Source organism: Tyto alba, unplaced genomic scaffold (assembly GCF_018691265.1).
Source record: "Tyto alba isolate M040663 unplaced genomic scaffold, T.alba_DEE_v4.0 Super-Scaffold_1000006, whole genome shotgun sequence".
Lineage (NCBI taxonomy): Eukaryota > Metazoa > Chordata > Aves > Strigiformes > Tytonidae > Tyto > Tyto alba.
In genome coordinates this window covers 18,812,966-18,832,152 of record NW_024881272.1, presented here as the reverse complement: position 1 = coordinate 18,832,152, position 19,187 = coordinate 18,812,966, and the positions used below count along the sequence as shown (strand labels likewise).

At 42.9% G+C, this 19,187-nt stretch overlaps 1 long non-coding RNA gene across 1 annotated transcript; it reads left to right on the top strand.

Moving 5' to 3' along the window:
* The first annotated feature begins 1,325 nt into the window (after positions 1-1,325).
* LOC116963559 lies at positions 1,326-18,405 on the top strand. The gene is made up of 4 exons (XR_004408273.2): positions 1,326-1,991; positions 2,753-2,822; positions 5,119-5,210; positions 17,741-18,405. It is a non-coding gene; the product is annotated as an uncharacterized LOC116963559 (long non-coding RNA).
* The last annotated feature ends 782 nt before the right edge of the window (positions 18,406-19,187 follow it).

Sequence of the window (19,187 nt, the reverse complement as noted above, 5' to 3'; positions counted from 1 at the left end):
TAATGTATTTCATGATGGAACTGCTTGATACAGAGAAAGAACATGTTGTAACTGCCTTCACTGTGAAAGGGGTTTAAAAATGCTGCCTGCCAACTCCACAAAAACCAGAGCTGCTATTTCAGTTAAAGGCCAGTGGATTGTATTTTTCACGTCAGTTTTCACTAACCTCAAACATCACTGTTATGACAGACTGTCATCCAACCAAGCCAGCACTCCAGTGCCATTCAAGCAGGCAGGAAGAAAGCAAACACGAAGGAAACTTAAAAGTCCAATTAGTAAGTGGGGGGTGCATGTGAGCAAACTACTTTTGTGTAATGATACTGATTACTGAAAATGAAACACTTAAAAGAAAATAAACAAAAAGCAGTGCTTTCTGAGCCAGTGGTGTTTTCTTGGCTGGCAATTGCTCTTTGTTCTGTTTCATGACACCAGCCTCAATGGTTGAAGGGTTGTTCTGGGCCAGATGTCAATCACAATGTCTGACATAAACAAAAATAGCTAAAAAGGCATGCTGGCATCTTCCTTTTGTTTTCCCATTAGCTCCATTTTTCTTTTCATAGGCTGACAAAAAATTACTGCCTCCAAGTGAATTCAGTAATGTCACTATATATCTAATATCTAGGAGACCTTTTGTTTTAGCTTTACTGGGCTTAACCACAAAAGACACTTGACATTGACAAAGAATCTGTCAAACATACAATGATCAGTGCAATGAAATCTCTCATGACAGAAGGGCTCTATTCTGCTTCCCCCCTGCCTCCAGCAGCAGCCTGTCTGAGCAAAATATGCTGAAGCACATGTAGCAGCTGAACCATTACAGAGCAGGCCAGAAGCTGAGATGTGTCTTGTTTAAATTGTCATAGCATATTAGTATAATTAAAACCGCCAAGAGAGTAGAAAAGATAGATGGAAATGTTACATTACTTGTTTCTAGAGATTAACCTCGAGCCAGAACTGAAATAGACACATTTTGGATTTCTTTGAGCTCTGATATGGAAGAAAAGAAGCCCAGGAGTACGTCTCTTGAAGTGTGAGACATGAAGTCATAGTTCCTGTATTTACACGATAAAGCAGAAATAGTGTTTCAGAGAGACACTCTGTTTTCTCTGTGATTACAGCTCCTGCTGTGGCTGTGCTCTGCAAAGCAGTTGTATCATCTCTCAGCTACCTCCTTTTCACTCTCCTTTGCCTTTATGCCTGCAAGGTCTTGACAACCCATGGGCCTGCTGATGAGCTGGTGTCACCACTCTCCACTCCCTCTCCATCTGTGAGCTTGGCTGGTGCTCCAGGTGCCCAACCCCAAAGCAGTGCACGGTGTCCTAGCTGGTGGCTGAGGAGGCCACAGATCGGGCTTCGGGGCTCAGCAATGCCCAGCAGCTGTGGTCAGGAAGTCCTCCTGCACAGGCTTCATCCCTGGGCATGCTCATGCCTGGGGAAGAGAAGCACACACCTACTGGAGGCAGGCACAGGTAGACCAGCCCTGTGACCACTCCTGAATTGCACAGGGGAGCCAGACAGGGAGCTGGGAGTCAGACTCAGATTGTCTTCACCCAGGCTGTTTCCGATTCCCTTTGCAAAGGAAGATGTTTGAACAATGGCTTCAATTTAAAATCTGACCTTTCAAATGCCAAGCTCCTTGCCTGCTTCTGTGGTGAATGTGCAGATAAAAACATGTGGCTTTCTAAAATTGACCGTGAAAATTATGTTTTCTTCATCGGATGAGATGTTTTCCTTCCTATGCATCATTACTTCTCATAACTGTTCAGGACTAACGAGTTATGAACCTAATTTCTATTTATGTCCTGAGTTGTATCTGGTGGTGAGAAACCCATGGAGAACCTTCTGTAGATCTGTTCAGTTGTAGAGGTTGGAGCCTGATTTTCCAGAAGCTGGGGACGACCTGAACTGGCTCCAGCAGTTCTGAAATACAGCAAAAGCAGCATGGTTTTCCTCTAACAAAAGTGGTAGATTCAAGAAGATGCAGGAATCAGGTAGGTCTCATGTTTGTTTCTTCTAGTATTAATGAACTTCACAGTCTTGCCCCATTTGCTGATTTGCTTGAAGTAAAGAGATGTTAAACGTGGGCCTTAAATTTTAGGTTTTCCCATATTTCCTGTATTTCCCAGATTTAAATCTCAGTTAATGACTTCTCCATATAGTGCGTCTCTTAAATTTCTGTCAGGGCCTGTAAATGTGCATAACTAGTCAAAAATATGTTATCTGCATTTAGTGTTGGCTTTTGGAACCCTCACTGACAAGTCACCTCACTGCTGCGTCTCAACTCACATGCATTTCTGTGTAGTGCCAGGAGAAGAATGGAAATAGCTATGAAGTAAAAGCAGATTCTGCTCCCATTAAAGGCAATGAAAACTATGCTTTTACTTCTACTTACTCATAATAGCATGGAAAAACGAAGTGGAAACAAGCACAACAAAACACCTCTGCCAGCTATCTACAAGCTAACCAAGGCTTCCACTAATGAGGTGCTCTGGCATTTTGAAAAAGACAGGTTCTTCCAGAAACGGAAAAAATATGCCGAGTTTTTCCTTCAGTTCTGAAAGGCTAGTGAGAGAGTAACAAACTGTATTTCAAAAAAGGGATAACAGTCAAACTTTTTAATGCTGTCTGTGCTATTAAATATCTACAGATGCCAATATAGTTTCTTGTCAGTTAAATGCTTTACATGTATGCTTAGCAGATGATTAAATGCTGATTCTTATATACTTCACCTAATTATCTGCTGTATTTACAGGTTCATCTAAGTGGCCATAAAATTCTGGAGAAAGTTATTAATTTCAAATCACAATAACAGTAATTTCCAGGTGAGATTTTCTAGAAGATGATTCAATACCACAGACAATCACATAGTCTATTAAATGGAACAGTATGGTTTGTGGAAAAGATAATAGTCCAGATCACGAGATAGCACCAGATTTTACATTATGATTTCCAGATGTCTTTGGGAACTTAATGCTTCCAGCATTGGTTCAAGCCTAATCTGCATGGCAGAAATGTGAGTTGTTCCAATTTTCTCTTCTCTGGGGCTGTGAGGCAACCCCAAGAGCTGTGGAGGACAGGCTGAGGTTGTTTGGCTGTGCTTTGGTAAGAATATTCACCACATTGCCAACTGATCCTGAAGCACCCAGCGATATCACATGCAGAAAATAAAAGGTTTCATCTTTGCTTAGTGGGACAGTGCTGTGCCCAGGTCTTTCTGATATGTGCCCATGGGAACTGGCTCTACACATTGGCCAAGCAGGAAATTATTTAGGGCAGCAGAGTGACTGTGGCCTCATTGTCTGTTTGATAAGTGCTTCCAGAGTGCTGGAGAAGTAGGTGAGCATTGTGCTGCCACTTTGGAGAGAGGATTTGCCTGAAGGCCAGGAGAAAGTCACACCTAGCAGCTGCCTTTGTTCATGTTCCTGTCTGGCTGCAGAAAGCTAGTGAGTCTAGCCCCATCTCCCACCTTCCCACCTCAGCTGCCCTTTCCTGGCACGCTTGCCTCCCCAGGGACAGAGCCCCTGTCCTGTCCCCAGCCCTAACCACTGGAGCACCAATGTTCCCTCTTGCCTACAACACTGAAAAGCAGTCTATCACAACTACCAGGCTTCTGTGACAACCTTGTAGTATTATTTTAAGCAGTGTGTGTCGATTCACTGGAAAGAGGATTGACCTTGCCAAATTGAGGCATCATTTACTTGCTCAGAAGCTCCTGGAGTGAGTGTCTCTGCAATGCGAAGGCAGCTCCCACTGTTTCCAGAATGCAATTTTGGAGTTCAATACATTCCCCTGAGTGTCTGCTGTAAAACAATATATTGCATCAGTTCCCTGAACCAGGGACTTGGAGAAGTCCACAGTATAGTGGTGTTGAGTGAGTGATGTAATCCTCCCTCCTGGCAGCCCCGGGGGATTTACAGCACTTTACAGAGCAGCCTAGTATCCTGCTGTGCCCAGAAGGACCGCAGATGTCCAGGAGTTTCTGGTGGGTCACATGTATCTATAAACATGACACAGTATTTACGCCACTGCTGGAGAATAGTTTGTACTGGTACAGGTGGATGGTGGTGGATAACAATGCCATGATCTTCCAGTGCATTTGCTTTTCAATTTCAGCACCATTGGGCTGAGAAGTAAAAAAGAGGTCCCCAAACAGAACGAGTGTCTGACATGACACTGAAACACAACAAAAGCTTGTGGCTAGTCTCCCTCCATGGAAATCTGTACAAAAATTGACAGTTTGGGACTTCATGAGTTTCCCTCTGGAGTCAAAAATTCAATGTGAGTGCACAAAAGAGTGGGGAGAGAGTATTTCAGCTCCTTCAACCTTGTGCACAAAACCTCCCAGGGTTTCAGATAGAATTTTAGCATTTCTTTCAGTCTTCAAATGTTGTGCTGTGCAAGGATGTGCTTATACATAATTTTGTAATTGAAATGGCATGTTTACTGTTCTATTTCATGCTTGATTGTGTTTTTTAAACACCTTTACTCACGCTGTTAGAAGTGGGATTATAATTAAAATGTCCTGTTGAACACCTTGTTCAGTTCAATGAAGGCATAATAGAAGTATAAATACTTGTTCTCGTTGACTCTATGATGTCAGCACAACAAATGCAGTAAATGTCATAAAATAAATCTCTCTTTCACCAAACCATCCATCTGAAAGGAAGGGGAAACACAGTATATGGCTGGGCAAAGAGAGGACATCTTTTTTTGGTAGAAGGAAATATTAGAGTTATTGGAATACCCGTGATATGGATGTGTTAACTAAGGCATGGAATGATTGACTGATTTAGCCAGTTACAAGCAAAAATCAGAGTGTAATTTGTTTCTCTACTCACAGCACCTTGGCCTAAAGACTATGCCAAATTTCTCCTTCTACAGTTTCCATTAGGAAATGCTGAGTCTGGTTGTAAAGTGTGAAAAAGTAATTTATATTTCTTATTATTCCTTTTTCCTTAAAATGTGCACAGATATGCAGACTCCATGTCTTTATGGTGGGGTTGAACTACAAGACGAAGTCCAAATGTTTCTAAGTCAATGTCCAGTGGTTACAGCACTTCTGCATATCTGTATAGCAATAATGATTTAATTTTTCTGTCTTTTCTCTTGTACCCTAAGTTACCACCAATGATGAGGTTGCTTAACCATTCCTGGCAAGCAATTGTTCAGTCTTAAGGAGCTTTAAATTACTTCACAGTTTGAAATTCCAGGTAAGTAGAGATATTCCAAAATTTAGCCTAATGTTTGATGCTTATTTGGGCAATTTAGTTGGATACCTTGGCTCAGTTTCCCCCTCTGAAAAACAAGAACAATGTCTGTGTTCCTTGTGCTCTATGAGTGAGGTAATAGTATTTTTAATAGACTAAGTACTAGACTCTACACTGCACATAAACCATGAGTTTTTAGGTTTGTGTCCTTTCACTGTGTCTTGGTTTTAGCTGGGATAGAGTTAATTTTCTTCCTAGTAGCTGGTACAGTGCTGTGTTTTGAATTTAATGTGAGGAAAATGCTGATAACACTCTGATGTTTTAGTTGTTGCTAAGTAGCGCTTATCCTAAGCTAAGGATTTTTCAGTTTCCCATGCTCTGCCAGCGAGCAGGTGCACAAGAAGCTGGGAGGGAGCACAGCCAGGGCAGCTGACCCGAACTAGCCCAAGGGATATTCCATACCACAGGACGTCACGCTCAGTATATAAACTGGGGGGACTTGGCCAAGAGGGGCGGATCGCTGCTCGGGCATCGGTCAGCAGGTGGTGAGCAATTGCATTGTGCATTGCTTGTCTTTTCTTGGGTTTTATTTCTCTTTTTGTCATATTCCTTTTCATTACTATTATTGCTATTGCAATAATAACAATAGCAATAATAACAATAACAACAAACCAACAATAATAATTTTATTAAATCATTATTAAATATTATTATTTTGTCATTATTTGATTTTATTTCATTTTTTTCTTAAGTAGTTCTTATTTCAACCACTACTTCTACTTTTTTTCTGATTCTCCTCCCCATCCCAATAGCAGTGGGGAGGAGTGAGCAAGCGGCTACGTGGTGCTTAGCTGCTGGCTGGGGTTAAACCATGACACACTGGCTGAAAGAGGGTTCTCAAAACCCATCCCAGGATGTATAATATTTCTGTGCCAGAGCAGGATTCACCAGTCAGTAGCTACCTTATAGGAAAAGGGATCTTTTAGATGATCTAATTTTCATATGATCTTTATGAAGCAGGCAAATAAGCAGACCCAAAGGGCGTGCAAATTGCCTTCTGTGCCCAGTTTCAGTTCCAGCAACTTTTAAGCTCAACAAAAGTTGTTCAGGCAGATGGTTCACAGGATTTGGCCTTTAGAATGAAAGCAGTGAGGAAGTGACAAAGTAAGAGAGGTTTTCTTTCTGTGACGAGGGAAGGAGATGGGTACGTAGGGCAATCCAGCCCAGCCCAGAGAAAGATTCAGCAGCAGGGATGAGGCTACTGACCACGCAGGACAAAGTGCACGTGAATGTTTTTGACAAGTGGGATTGCAACAAAACTTACTGGATTTCTTTGAATGTCTCATTGTATGTACAGGTGCAGCTCTACACACCCACACATGCTGCGTTTATTTCAGTGTGCGATCACATAAATACCTGCAGGTGTGACACTGAAGAGATACCCGTGCTGAGACATGAATATGGAGTTCCACATCTGTATTTACTGCCTGGTTCATACAATGAACTAGTGCAAGTCAGTGGGCTCTCTTTCCACCTCCTATATGCACTTTAAAACTAACACCAAAGGAAATTCCATCCTAGTAACTACATTTAACAGGATGCCAAGACACAGACCCAAAATACATGATGGGGAAGGAGTATGGAACAGCCATCATTACTTCACTGTGTTGCACATGTATATACAAAATAAGGAAGAGAGTAATTTTAGATAAAGATGGCCACATCAGTTTAGTGTATGGTAATAAACCCATGAAGTTGGAATTTATGTGTCTTTTAGGGCACCTAAAACTTCAGTTGGCCTTCAGTACAGTGGCTGGTTTCTTTCTTCTGTCACACACAGAGGTGGCTTATTGTCTATAATACTGTCAGATAGTCCATAGTACTCAGGGTGCAAATCATGGCTGCTGCAGAAATCATGGTTTTAAATTCACTGAATTGTATCCATGTAAAAGTCTCAGTCACAGCATTGCACTCATGCAGGTGGTTGCATTAAATAATAATCTGATGCTAACTACCTGGGCTACAAATGCCCTCCTCCCGGTGTCAAAAATGTAAAACAGCTACAGGATATACACTGGGCACAACATTTTGCATGTAATTGCTGCCTGTAGAGACTCAAGGTTGTGAAAATTTCTTACTTTTTATAAGGCCTTTAGTGATAACTTGTTTTCTGAAGAGAAAAATAAACCTACCAAAGTTCCTTTGAACATTTCAGCAGCCTTTCATAGCGTTAGCTGTGAAAGTAATGGTGTCACATTCCTAATAAGGTTGTATGGGAACTGTGTTTTAGGAGTCCCTGCTGCTTTCTTTGTGGAAACTATCTCAGATGCTTTGGGATTATTTGGCAGTAACTTCTTTGTGCACCATGATTTCACAGGGATCTTCTCTGTTATCTTCTGTTCAGTATATTCCTTTGAAGATGTAGGAAGAAAATGTGGAACTCGAGCATTCAGTGAAACTCTGTTTGCATCTCCATCTAGCTAAAGACAGGGAATGGGTTCTCCTGTGGCAGAAAATGTGGAGGAGCCACAGTGCTCAAAATTCAGCTAAAATTTTAGGTAGTGCTGTCCAAGCAAGTGAATAATGAGAATGTGATCAGTGAAGACTTCATAGAAAGCAAAGGTGGAAAGAAAGCAGAATTTTTTGTTTCTGATCTGAATTTCACTGCCTTTATGCAGAGGGACCATGGCTCTGTGGCTCACTATAGCAAGCGTGCTCTGCGCAGTGGCACAGAGAAAGGGACCAGAAGCAGCTGGAGCAGTGGAAGAAATAACACTGTGCTAATGAAGTTTCATCCAGGCAAATTTACCTCCCTCAAAATTAGCCTGGGTATCTCTCCATGACACATTTGTTTTAGAATCACAGCATGTTGCAATTATTAGGGTCTGGCAAGCTCCTGGGTAGGAACTGTGTCCAAGAGCCTTTATTTCATCTACTCCAATTGAGAAGAGTGTGGCAGTTTCTTTTGGTTGAGACTTCTCTATAACGATCTGAGCTTTAGTCACTGTGAGGCTAGCCCACTGCATAGCATTCAGTTGGTGTTACAACCAGAGACAACTTAGCTCCAAAAGTGAGTGCAGATCGTATCTACTTATTAAGTAAAGGGGCATGTGGAGAGCCCATTACTCAGTAATTGGTGCAAGCTGCCAGTTAGCATTCAGCAGGACTTGCAGCATTTGCATAGATCTTACAGTCCAGAATAGCCCGGGATTGTTCTTGCCTTATTTGCTGCCGCTGTAATCAGATGGTGGCTCTCTGCTTCGCAGAGCTACCAAAAACAGCTCTATCGGACTGAAAGGCACCTGGAAGTACAGGATGTCCCCAAGGAATTCAGACGGAGGGACATGCAGGTCCGAGAGACTTTGTGGCTAAGGTTGTCCCCAAGTGACTGCTACTTTTGTGGGCTTGCAGGTTTCTCCCCCAACCGTGGGAAAGGCAAATGATGCATGGAATTTGTGGTAGATGGTACAAATGACTGCTTGACTATATAAAACCTTAAATAGGTCTTTAGAGATGGGACCCTCAAGTGTTGTGTGGCTCTATGGATCACACAAACAGCACTTGGGTACGGGGAGTCTAGAGAGACAATGTGGGAAGTCTTTACTGAAAAGAATGCATAGACACTTAGACAAAAATATAGCTATGTGAGGTACATGCCTCTTGCAGCCTTGACCCGGGGAAACCTTTTGTTCTCTCGGTACCAACTGCTGTTTCTGTTCACAAAGATGCAAAATCAGCCAGCTCTGCAGGGTTTTAGGTGGGAGCACACTGATACCCTTGCCAGGCTTGAGGAGCTGGTGGGCCCAAGCAGCAGCAGCAGCAGCCCGCTACACTGCCCGGGGAGCACATCAGACTCAGCATACGCAAGGGGGCACAGAGAGGCTCTTTACACATTATTATGCTCTGCAATATCATATATTTTTAGCAAATTTACAGCATAGAGCAGCACTGGCTTCATAAGGTTGACAGAGCGGTTAAATGTATGCAGACAAGGTGCTCTCGCCAACCAAGTGGGCTTTGTTAACACCTGTAAAGTTAAAAGCCTGTCTTTACACCGTATTCGAGAAAGCAAGTGACACAGTGTAAGGCGGTGGGAGTAACACCACAGCCCCGCGGCTCACCCACTGGTGAGACTGCGACAGGCAGGTCCGAGGCCCCTCGGCTCGGGCAGGGCCCTCCGTGCCGCCGGGGCAGGGCCCTCCCTCCGTGCCGCCGGGGCCGGGCCCTCCGTGCCGCCGGGGCAGGGCCCTCCCTCCGTGCCGCCGGGGCCGGGCCCTCCGTGCCGCCGGGGCCGGGCCCTCCCTCCGTGCCGCCGGGGCCGGGCCCTCCGTGCCGCCGGGGCCGGGCCCTCCCTCCGTGCCGCCGCGGCCGCCGCCGCTGGGCCCCCGCGACGGGCGGCGGCGGCGGGCGCGCTTCGCCGCAGTGCCCGGCAGGTGGCGCCCTTGATCGCCGAGTGGCGGGCGGGCGGGCGGGCCCGAGAAACACATAGTTTCCCACCACCACCACCCCCCGTCCTTTAATTTAGGAAGTATTATAACTAAAGTGTTTTCAACTTATTATTATGCATGAGTAAAAATTCCATGAATGTGTAACATTTTCGCCCGTATTTCCCTCTTTTATAACATCATTTAAATTCCTCATTAATAATTTAGAAATGTTCTGGATTTTAATCACTTTTCTCATCACGACGGTATCTATCCGAGGGAGAGCTCTCCTCCCCTACCTGAAGGTGACATGGAGGAAGGGCCTGCCAGACCAGGGGCAGGGGAAAGGGCGGGTGCTGCCCTGCCCCGGTGTCCTGCCTGGCTGAGGGGTATTTTGTTCATTAATTAAATATCCCGAGTTGACCAAGCCTGAGGTTTGCGTAGGTCACTGTTAGTAATTTTTTTTTTTTTTTTTTTTTGCATCTGAGTTTAATTATGGTGGTATTTGTTTGATAGCTTGTTACTGTAAATAAAAGAGATAAAAGCAGCCCTTCACTCGAGTAGCTCTAGAGCTGTGAAATATGTACCTAATTAAAACTATTGGTGTAAGAGGCTAATAAAGTACATGTGCCTACTAGATGTCTTATTCTAATGAATCTCGGCTAATTTGCTTTGAGTGATGAATTTCGGTGTTGGTAGTAAGGGCTGAATAATTATGAAATTTATCACGAGGTGCAGGAACTCATGAAGGACCACTGGGGTTTGGGGAAGGAGAGGGGAGAGGGAAGGGAAGGGCCCCATGGCCATGGCCAGCTGTGGGCCCTGCCCCAGCGGGTGCAGGAGGAGCAGAGGCCAGGCTCCAGCTCAAGCACAGGGGCTGCCAGGACCCAGCCTGTGACCCCCAGGGTGGCCAGGGAGCCCCTGGGCCAGGCCAGGCTGGCGGACACACACACCTGGGGCAGCCTGGAGGGCCCCACGCAAGGTGTTGGTGTGCAGGCATGGGTGTGGAGATGAAGGCGCTCCTCTGAGAGAGTGGGGGCCCAGGAGTGTTCCTCCCCACCCAGCTCCTCACCCCTGTCTTTCTGCCTTGTTTTTGCCTGGCACCGGCAAGGAGTGGGCCACAGCACGCGCTCCTCAGACTCCCAAACCAAGCGCAGATGGGTTGTCTAAAGCATTTCAGATGGAGTTTTGGTCTTGCGCCAGCAGCTAATCAAGGTCTTAATTCTGGAGAATAAAAAGGCCAGGCTTTCCAAGCTTCCTCTGGCTGGTTTCTGCTGGGGATGTGGACGGCTAGCACTCCTGAAAGCCTTTTTGCCCTGCATGCTTCCAGCGCCGCAGGCTGGGCTGTGGGGCTGCCTGCGGACATGGCGCAGCTCGCGGCCTGTGCTGCCAGCCTGTGCACAGGGGTTACCTGACACAGCTGAAGGGGTCAGCTTTGTACGGGCCTGTGGTGGACACCCTCAAATCCATCCTGGTGTGACCTGTAGTGGAAAGAAGTGAGGCAAGTGAAAAAACGCGTGTCAACAACCCCTGCCTGAGGCCTGAGCTTTGCCCTTTGGAGCAGTACAGGTTTGTTGAGAGAAAGGGTATATTCTGAGGGAAGCTGGATAATAATAAAGGGGTTGGTTAAGCAAAGAAAGAGCCCGCAGAGTAGCACATATTTTTATTGCTTTTTTGCAATAGAGAAAACATCCCAAGGCGAAATGTCTATCGTAGGCTTTCCTGTAGTCCCCAACAATGAGTATTTAAACATTTGCACGTGTGTACGTCCTGTCAGCGTCCTCCATTTACCGGCACTGTGGGAGGGCCGGTGGGGCTGCTGCACTGGTGTGCCTCATCTTAACTTGGGGCCTGCACAAATCTGCGGGGCCCCAATCTCACGTTGCCTCACCCCACATGAGGCATGAGGGCTTTATGTACAACCAAGCCACCTGGGCTTTGCTGCCTAGCCCAGAGTCAAATCTGATGAGTTCAAATGACTCTCTGAAAGTGTGTGGTAGTTGCAGCTGTTGAAAGCGTGCCGGCAATTTCTGATCTGCACATGAATTTGGAGTTTTTTTACAAGTGCTGCATCGGCAGTTTTTCTGCAGAATGAAATTTTCACTATTGCTAATATCAGCTGGAGAGACAGGTGGAACTTGTTATTTTCCTTGCGAAACCTACCTTTTCACAGGGAAGAGATCATTTTTCATGGCTGTACAATCTGTTAGTGGGGCGAATTGAGAATAAGATTGGGGACAACTAGACTGTTTCTGTCTTTGTCCCTGACTTACTGTTTGACCTTAGGAAAGTCTCTTAGTCATTCCAGAAACTTGATTTCTCTATCTGTAAAAAAAGCAATAATAGCTATATCAAAAGAGACAGTCATCAATATCCAGAAGTGGCTTTAAAATTTCAGGTGGAAGTGTTAAATATTGTCACAAAAATGGCATCTGTTGTGCTTTCTGAGAGACCTGTGAAAATGTTTTTTCCTGCTAAGAGAATTCTTTCCATGTTGCTCAATCAGTGATCATTTTAATATATTTTTCTGCCTCTCAGTTACATCTCAAATATTTGTGTCTGTGCAATTTTCATGGTCTCATATCTTGTCTCTTTCTGTATAAAATGTATGTTGTCAGCTTGAGGGGATGCTTCTCCTTTCAGCTTCTTTGTAATGACCAAAAATAGTTTTAACCTGTTAAAACATTTCTGAGTTGCCGACATGTCATGGTATGGTACTAAAACCTCATTATTCCACATCAAACCTGCCTGTGTGTTATGTTTACCTTCTGATAACATTTCTAATAAGACACCAAACACCAGCAGAATGAAGGGGATACTTGCACTGTTGGGTCCTGTGTGACTTTGCATAATGAAAATATGCAAAAATAAATGACACTCCCGTATAGCTAAGAGAGAGAGAAAAAAATAAAATCAAATTATTTCTGCTGGCTTTTCTTAAAGGAAGAAAACCTGTGTGTGTATTTTCTGGACAAGGTTTATTTATATTATGATCTGAGACCTATCAGAAGGGACTTCTGTGCCTGTGCAAAGTTCTTTTGATCTCAGGATGACTCCACCAAGACACCCCAGCATAGAGGATTACCCCCTTTTAGAGGATAGTATGCTAGGGCCCTAAGCAAGGCCTAGATTTGAGGTGCTCTGAACTAGACTTATGGATAGAACAAGAGCTTAAGAGCTAAACTCAATTACTAGGACAAGGCCTGAGGCTGCAAGGAAACTTTCCACACAAAGTACGTTTCCTAAATGTTGATAGCAGATGGCCCTCCCATCCCAAAGGCTGGAGATGTGCTGACTTTTCACTCTCATTGTAACTTGTTTGCACATCACAGGACTTCTGATTTTTGATTTTTTAATAAGCTTGATCTGATAAGCTAAGCTAAACACACTTTTAAAATAAATTTCAAGTGTAAAGATCGTTACTAATTCTGTTGTTCCGATTCACAGAGATTGTTAACATAATTTCCTTTTTCCTTTGGCACCTAAGCAAAATCTGGCCTAGATTTAATTATTCTGGTAGTAAATAGGAAGGAGCCTAACCAGAGGTGACCAGTAGTAGTGCTATCTGAATGTGTCTTGCAATCTCTGCTTTTGTAGTGAATGATGAATTAATGTTCCAGCAACATTTTGTTTTTCTGTACCCTACCCTGATTCATTAGCTTTATTCTGCTTTTTCCCAGTTTTACCTTAACTGCCTCTGTGAAGCCAAAGATAGCTGGCATTGGTAGTCATGTTTTTGAGATTACCTGCTCAGGAACGTCTGTCCAAAGAAGCCTGCTTTCACTGTTTCACACAACTGAAACAACTTGTGATTTGATGTGCTGTTGCCTGGACAAGTGTATGAAGGGAATTGGTTTAGACTAGTTCAGCAGAAGAGAGCTGTTTATGAATGGACTCAGACACACGGAGGTCTGAGAATGATAAGTGCAAGGCTTCATCCCTCTGGGTCAATGGTCTTTGGGACAAGGCAAAGAGGAGACAGAAGCTGAGGAGACACTGCTGTTTTGGAGTCTGTATTTCAGGTCACAGACTTGTCAGATCAGCAAAAGTCATGCAGCACGAATGGTGCCAAAGCACACTTGGTGGTTGTGCATGAATATTTATCCTTTGTCTTTTTATCATCAACTTCATTTTGCATTCTGACCGACTTGTCATTACACACCTTCTTTGACGACCTACTAGACAAAACCCCCTCAATGTGCTTTTTTTTCTGGTACACCAGGCAATGAGCTAAAATGTGGGTCTGAGGAAACTTTCGTGTCACCCTCTTCTTGGAGCTTTCTTCCAGATATTCTGTGTTGTACTGGATTCCCTCCTGACTGAGGGAAGGGGTGGAAAAGCTCTTTCCAGCTGAGCAATGGTGACCCCAGACATTGTTCTGAGACATGTTTTGGGACTGCTGTCTGTGTTGTGGTGCTACTTACAGCAGCATAAGCATTTCTTCAACTGATCATCAGTTGGAGGTTGTGGATGGAACTTGACCCCTGACCTGTGGCTCACACTTGTGTTCTAGACCCTGGTGCTGACTGGTAGGCCTTTCCCTCCTCCCTTTAGCTTGTAGATAGTTATTTGCCATGCATCCAGACCTAATGCAGTATGGAGGGAAAGGTCTTCAGGTTCTCAGAGTGTATCTACACATGTGGTCAAATCCCAAGCTCATTAAATTAGTATGTGCAGTGGAGTCCTGCTACTGATTTATGTTTTCATCTATGCAAGGTAAATTGGATTGAAACTTCACACCATTTAAAAAGGAGAATTGAGATTCTTGCTTATGTTTGAGTTCTAAATTAGCAGGTACATGACTAAGCTTCATGGACCTGAAAAAGCTGGGTCTGAGTTAGTATGATCCCTATACCACTGACTTTTGTATCAGAAACCAGATGTACACAGCCTCACATTGTGAAGTAAGATTAATTTAGCTGTTGGCAAATTATGTGCTGTATAAGAATGTTCTGTGAATGACTTGGATTGCAAATTCTACTTCTTAATATTTGCAATGCAAAGTACCAGTAACATGAACAGGGCACTACTGGTTTCAGCTGAACTTTGCAGAAATGTGAATGACAGGCACCCAAAATAAGGAAATAAATGGTGGAGAACTAAACAAAAGAAGACCTACTGAGTCATGTATTAAAAGCCTCAATCTAAATGATAACATGGAAGATAGATATAAAGGTAATTACAAAGGTTTTAGAGCTATAGTTCCTCTAAAAGTGCAGAAGAGGTGGCTTCTCTCTTACAAAAAGTTGATTTGTGATTATTCTCAGCTATAATTACAGGGAGCGTCACAGAGGGGGCTACCAAGAATATTTCTATGTTTCAGTTTAAGACATTATTTTAACATTTATAAAATGTATCCATTTTTAGAACCAAATTCTTGTTCCCCCTCTTTGAATTGTTATAGCAATAGCTGAAGCAAAACAAACTTCCCATGATCTACCTACCTTGGAGAACAGAACCACTCTGGATAATAGAGGTGAATTAATGATATGCAAGCTCAGTTTTTGATGTGCTTCCTAACTGTACCAATTCACTTGATGCAAGTCCCTAAAGGAACACAGGTATTAAGCTATTACCCTGAAGCAAAAGCCACTGTATATTGTCCTAGTGATCCCTTACGTGTAGTTGCTCTTCAACTTTGCTCACTTTTATGTTGGTAAAATTTTTGATTACTTGGCATTTGTAAATGCTGAGTATATGAAGCTTAAGTAGCACAGATTATGGTTTTCTATTGAACAGAGATGGTAACATCAGGAGTCTCTTCTGTTATGGTTCCTGCTAGTTACTAACCAACCAGTAACTGTTACTTCTCCTAAGCACATAGATACACCTCTGCAGTGATTATCTTTGCACCAGTAGCAAAGACATTAAAAATGTTCCTTACTCATATCAGTGAGATGTAGAGAGATGAACTTTTCTTGCACCCTGTATTGCTGATGATAACTGTTTTCTTGAGTCTTATTCAACCTTACGAAATTTGCATCCTTCCACACCTCTGGGATTGGTTCCAGTCTTACATGTTCATGTGTTCTCCTAGACCAAATTTCCTCCCCAGTGTCTAGCTGCCATTATACTAGCTGAAAACTGCACCACGTTTTGCTGTTTGCCCCTGGTTCCTTCCCAGAGCTTTGCTATAGGAAGAGGCCAAGCAAGCATTCCCTAGTGCACTACAAGTAAAGACAGCCTGTTTAGCTCCTATCTGTGTTCATCACCAGGTGAAATGAATCTGGCTGATTTAGCTTAAACAGATTAGGAGGTAATTTGTGATCCCTTTCACTAATGGAGCAGTACGTTGGGTACTTGGAAGGCAGCAACAAGCACCAGAGACAGTGCTGTCATCTCCCAGAAGAGCTTCTCTTCAGTCTCAGGTTTTTGCAGTAGTCATATCCTTGAACCCAATCTTGTACCCCTCAACTTTCATGCTTTTTCTATGTACCTTGCCTTTATTTTTACCTTAGTGGTCACAACTAAAGATATATTTTGACATTTTAAATGGGCCTTCTCTGTTCAGCTTGCTCTGACTGTCTTTATTATTTAAACTTGTGTTTAATATTAGGTTCCTTCAGCTCATCTCTTCCAGTTTCAGTTCTTACTTTCCATTTGCCTTCATTATAATTTGCTATCCTTGAACTGCAATAAACTCTTCCTCGTTTCACATCTTCCTGTACAATATTCAGATCTGCTATTGCTCTGCCTAATTTTACCATGGCTGATGTGAAAAATCTTTGCTACAGAGCCAGTAGTGAAGAGACAGACCCTTCTTCTCTTTGCCACATTCCTTCTCACTCTTACATAAAATCTCATCTGAAAAAGAAAGGCATTCTCTTCTGTGATCATAACTTCACTTTCCTCTCTTTCCTGCTGCTCTTCCCTTTGGGATACATTTTAATACGTCACCATCCATGGAAACTGCACTGTTTATGTTTGCAATTTTTCAATGTGCTTGGAGTTGGGGTTTTCCAGATGAATGGTGTATTAAGATTTAATCTGAACCTAGTCAGATAATATTGACCTGCAATGAAAAAGCTGTATGAATGAGATAGCAGCAGACAGCTTAAAGTGCTGAGTGCCAAGTGCTGACTGAAAAATGATACCCTAGAAGTTTGGTGGTAGAGAGCAGATGGGACATTTATGAATTGAAAAGCTTTCTGATTGTTTAAATATTGCGATATTTTTATTTATTTTTTTTTAATTTTCTCAGTTTTTGCAACATTTGCCAAAATTTGCCTGCTTCTGTAGGGTGGTACAGCAGGGAGCTCCCAGGAGCTGCTTATCCCTCTGTAAGCTACCACATCTTGATACCAACTTCAAGCCCTCTATCTGTTGCCACAGAGTTCCCCAACATTAAAACAAATAAGAACTGAACACAAGACTTTGGGTTCCTGATGCTCCTCTCTATGACCATTTCAGCTATACTTCCCACTGTTCAGTGTTAGCAGTCAGCGGGGAAACATGTATTTTGTTTCCAAAACCAGGATCTCCTGCAACAAATCCCTAGGTGATACAGTATTGCCACAGCTTGCAAGTCACATTGTGTTAGGGCCACAAACAGTGAGTTGGCCCTTGCCCAAAGCAGCTTTTAATTCAGGTCATGTATATGGAAGATAGGCAAGGGAAGCTGTTTCTGAATATATCTGAGTTGCTTGGGTTAAATGTGGTGAATTATTTCAGTAAACATATTCCAAAACTTCCTCTTCAGTTTTTCACAAGTTCCACATTCGGATGCTGCTCTGAACAAAAAGGAACAATTAAAATGCCTTTCTGAACGCATTTGAAATTAAATAAGTTACTGTAATTTCCCTGGGCAAGCCAGCTCTTTGGAGGGGGCAAAAATTGCAAATGGAAAAACAAACAAACAAACAAATAAGCGAGTAACTGTGGGAGGTGCTGTCATAGAATCAGAAGCAAGCCTGGATAGAAGGGCAAGGGAAAGCTTCTTGTTTTCCCTGGGATAATTTGTAGAAAACAAAATGTGGGAGGGTGTTGAAATGAATGGGGGCAGGGGGGAAATCCACTGTCTTTTGTTTTGGTTTGGTTTTTTGTTTTGTTTTGTTTTGTTTTGTTTTTTTAATTTGTTTTTGTGTTTTTGTTTTTGTTTTTTAAATCCAGATAATGAGGCTACCAGGATCCACGATGCTGCTATTAAAGAGGACTGGCTTCAAAGACTTTGAGAAAAAAAATAGAAATTTCCTCCTTCGTTGCTCAGGTTCTTCACTTACAGGGGTTCCTACAGCTACATGAGTAGGAGATGAGTCCCTTGGTTTCAACTGTAAAGGGGAAGACTGAATGAGTTTGCCAGACGCATCAAGTTAACAGTCAGTGAGCTGAGAAAAGCAGGACTACCAGTTACCTTTCTGCTTTCCAAATCCAGGACCAGCAAGAAATTAGTTTAGGTCAGCCTACAGGTATAGAGTATGCTTCACCTCCCATGAACTGGGGATGGGAAGCGAAGGAAAGAGTGCTGCAGGGCTGCTGATTGTCTGCTCTCCAAAGACTTCCTGTTAAGGGGAATCCTCAGTTGTCCATTTAGGGTAGTATTATAGCTGCACCAAGCTGCTGAGACATGCAAAGAAGCTGCAGATGGGGCTGAGAGTACAGCTTGATACTTTTCTGTTGAGCCACCCATTTACAGCATCCTCAAATGCCTGCTAGAGGTGGGTACTAAGACTGCTGGTAATGGCTAAAGGGAAAGCAGGGGGTCTGGTTTTAATAAAAAGGTAGTTTACGAACAGCATTTTTCTTATTATAATGATAAAATGGATATGAAACAGTTACACTCCAGACCCTTATTTTTCAGTGCTATTTATTTTTTTTTCAGAACATTGAACACAAAACAAGCAAAAGGAGGGAAAAAAGAGGGGCAGGGGGGAAAGAAAACTCCCTTCAGACAACAATCACCTTTTGAGTTAAATTCTCATGCTTGTTCTTAGCCCAGAGGGATTTATCTTGAGTGAAGTTCGAAGAAAATCCTTTCAGCAGTTTCTGAGTTATTTAAATGTAACCATGGAGGTTTGGATTCAGATGCTTTTTTGCACTTGTATAACTCAAAAATAGCTTTGCTTTAAAACTTCTAAATTAACCCTCCTTAACTTTTCAACTTGTCACCTATCCTACTGTATGGCTTATAAAATTTTAAAGCTAATAGTATAACAAACTCAAATAATGATACTGCAGATGTTCAAATGAATCTTGGGAGGAATAAATTATAGGAGTCACAGTAGGTTGTTACTGAAGAAAGAGCGGCTGCGTGCCTTAAACCATGTGTTCTTGCTGGTCTGAAATAGGCGCAATCTTTTCTACTATTAAAAAGCACAAGTGTGTTTGGCTGTGGATTTTAATACTCAGTTACACATATGAAATTAAGCATGTAAGTTCTGTTCCTTTTTTTTTTTTTTTTTTTTCCTCCTGATAGCAGTGCTTCAGACTTGTCAGAACATTCTCTTAAATTTTCCTGCTTTCTTTTCAACACAATCCTGATCATCGGGACACTTAAATGTATCCTAAATATTTATGGACTTCAAAGTCACTGAAATGCTCCGTGATACTCTTACTGTTA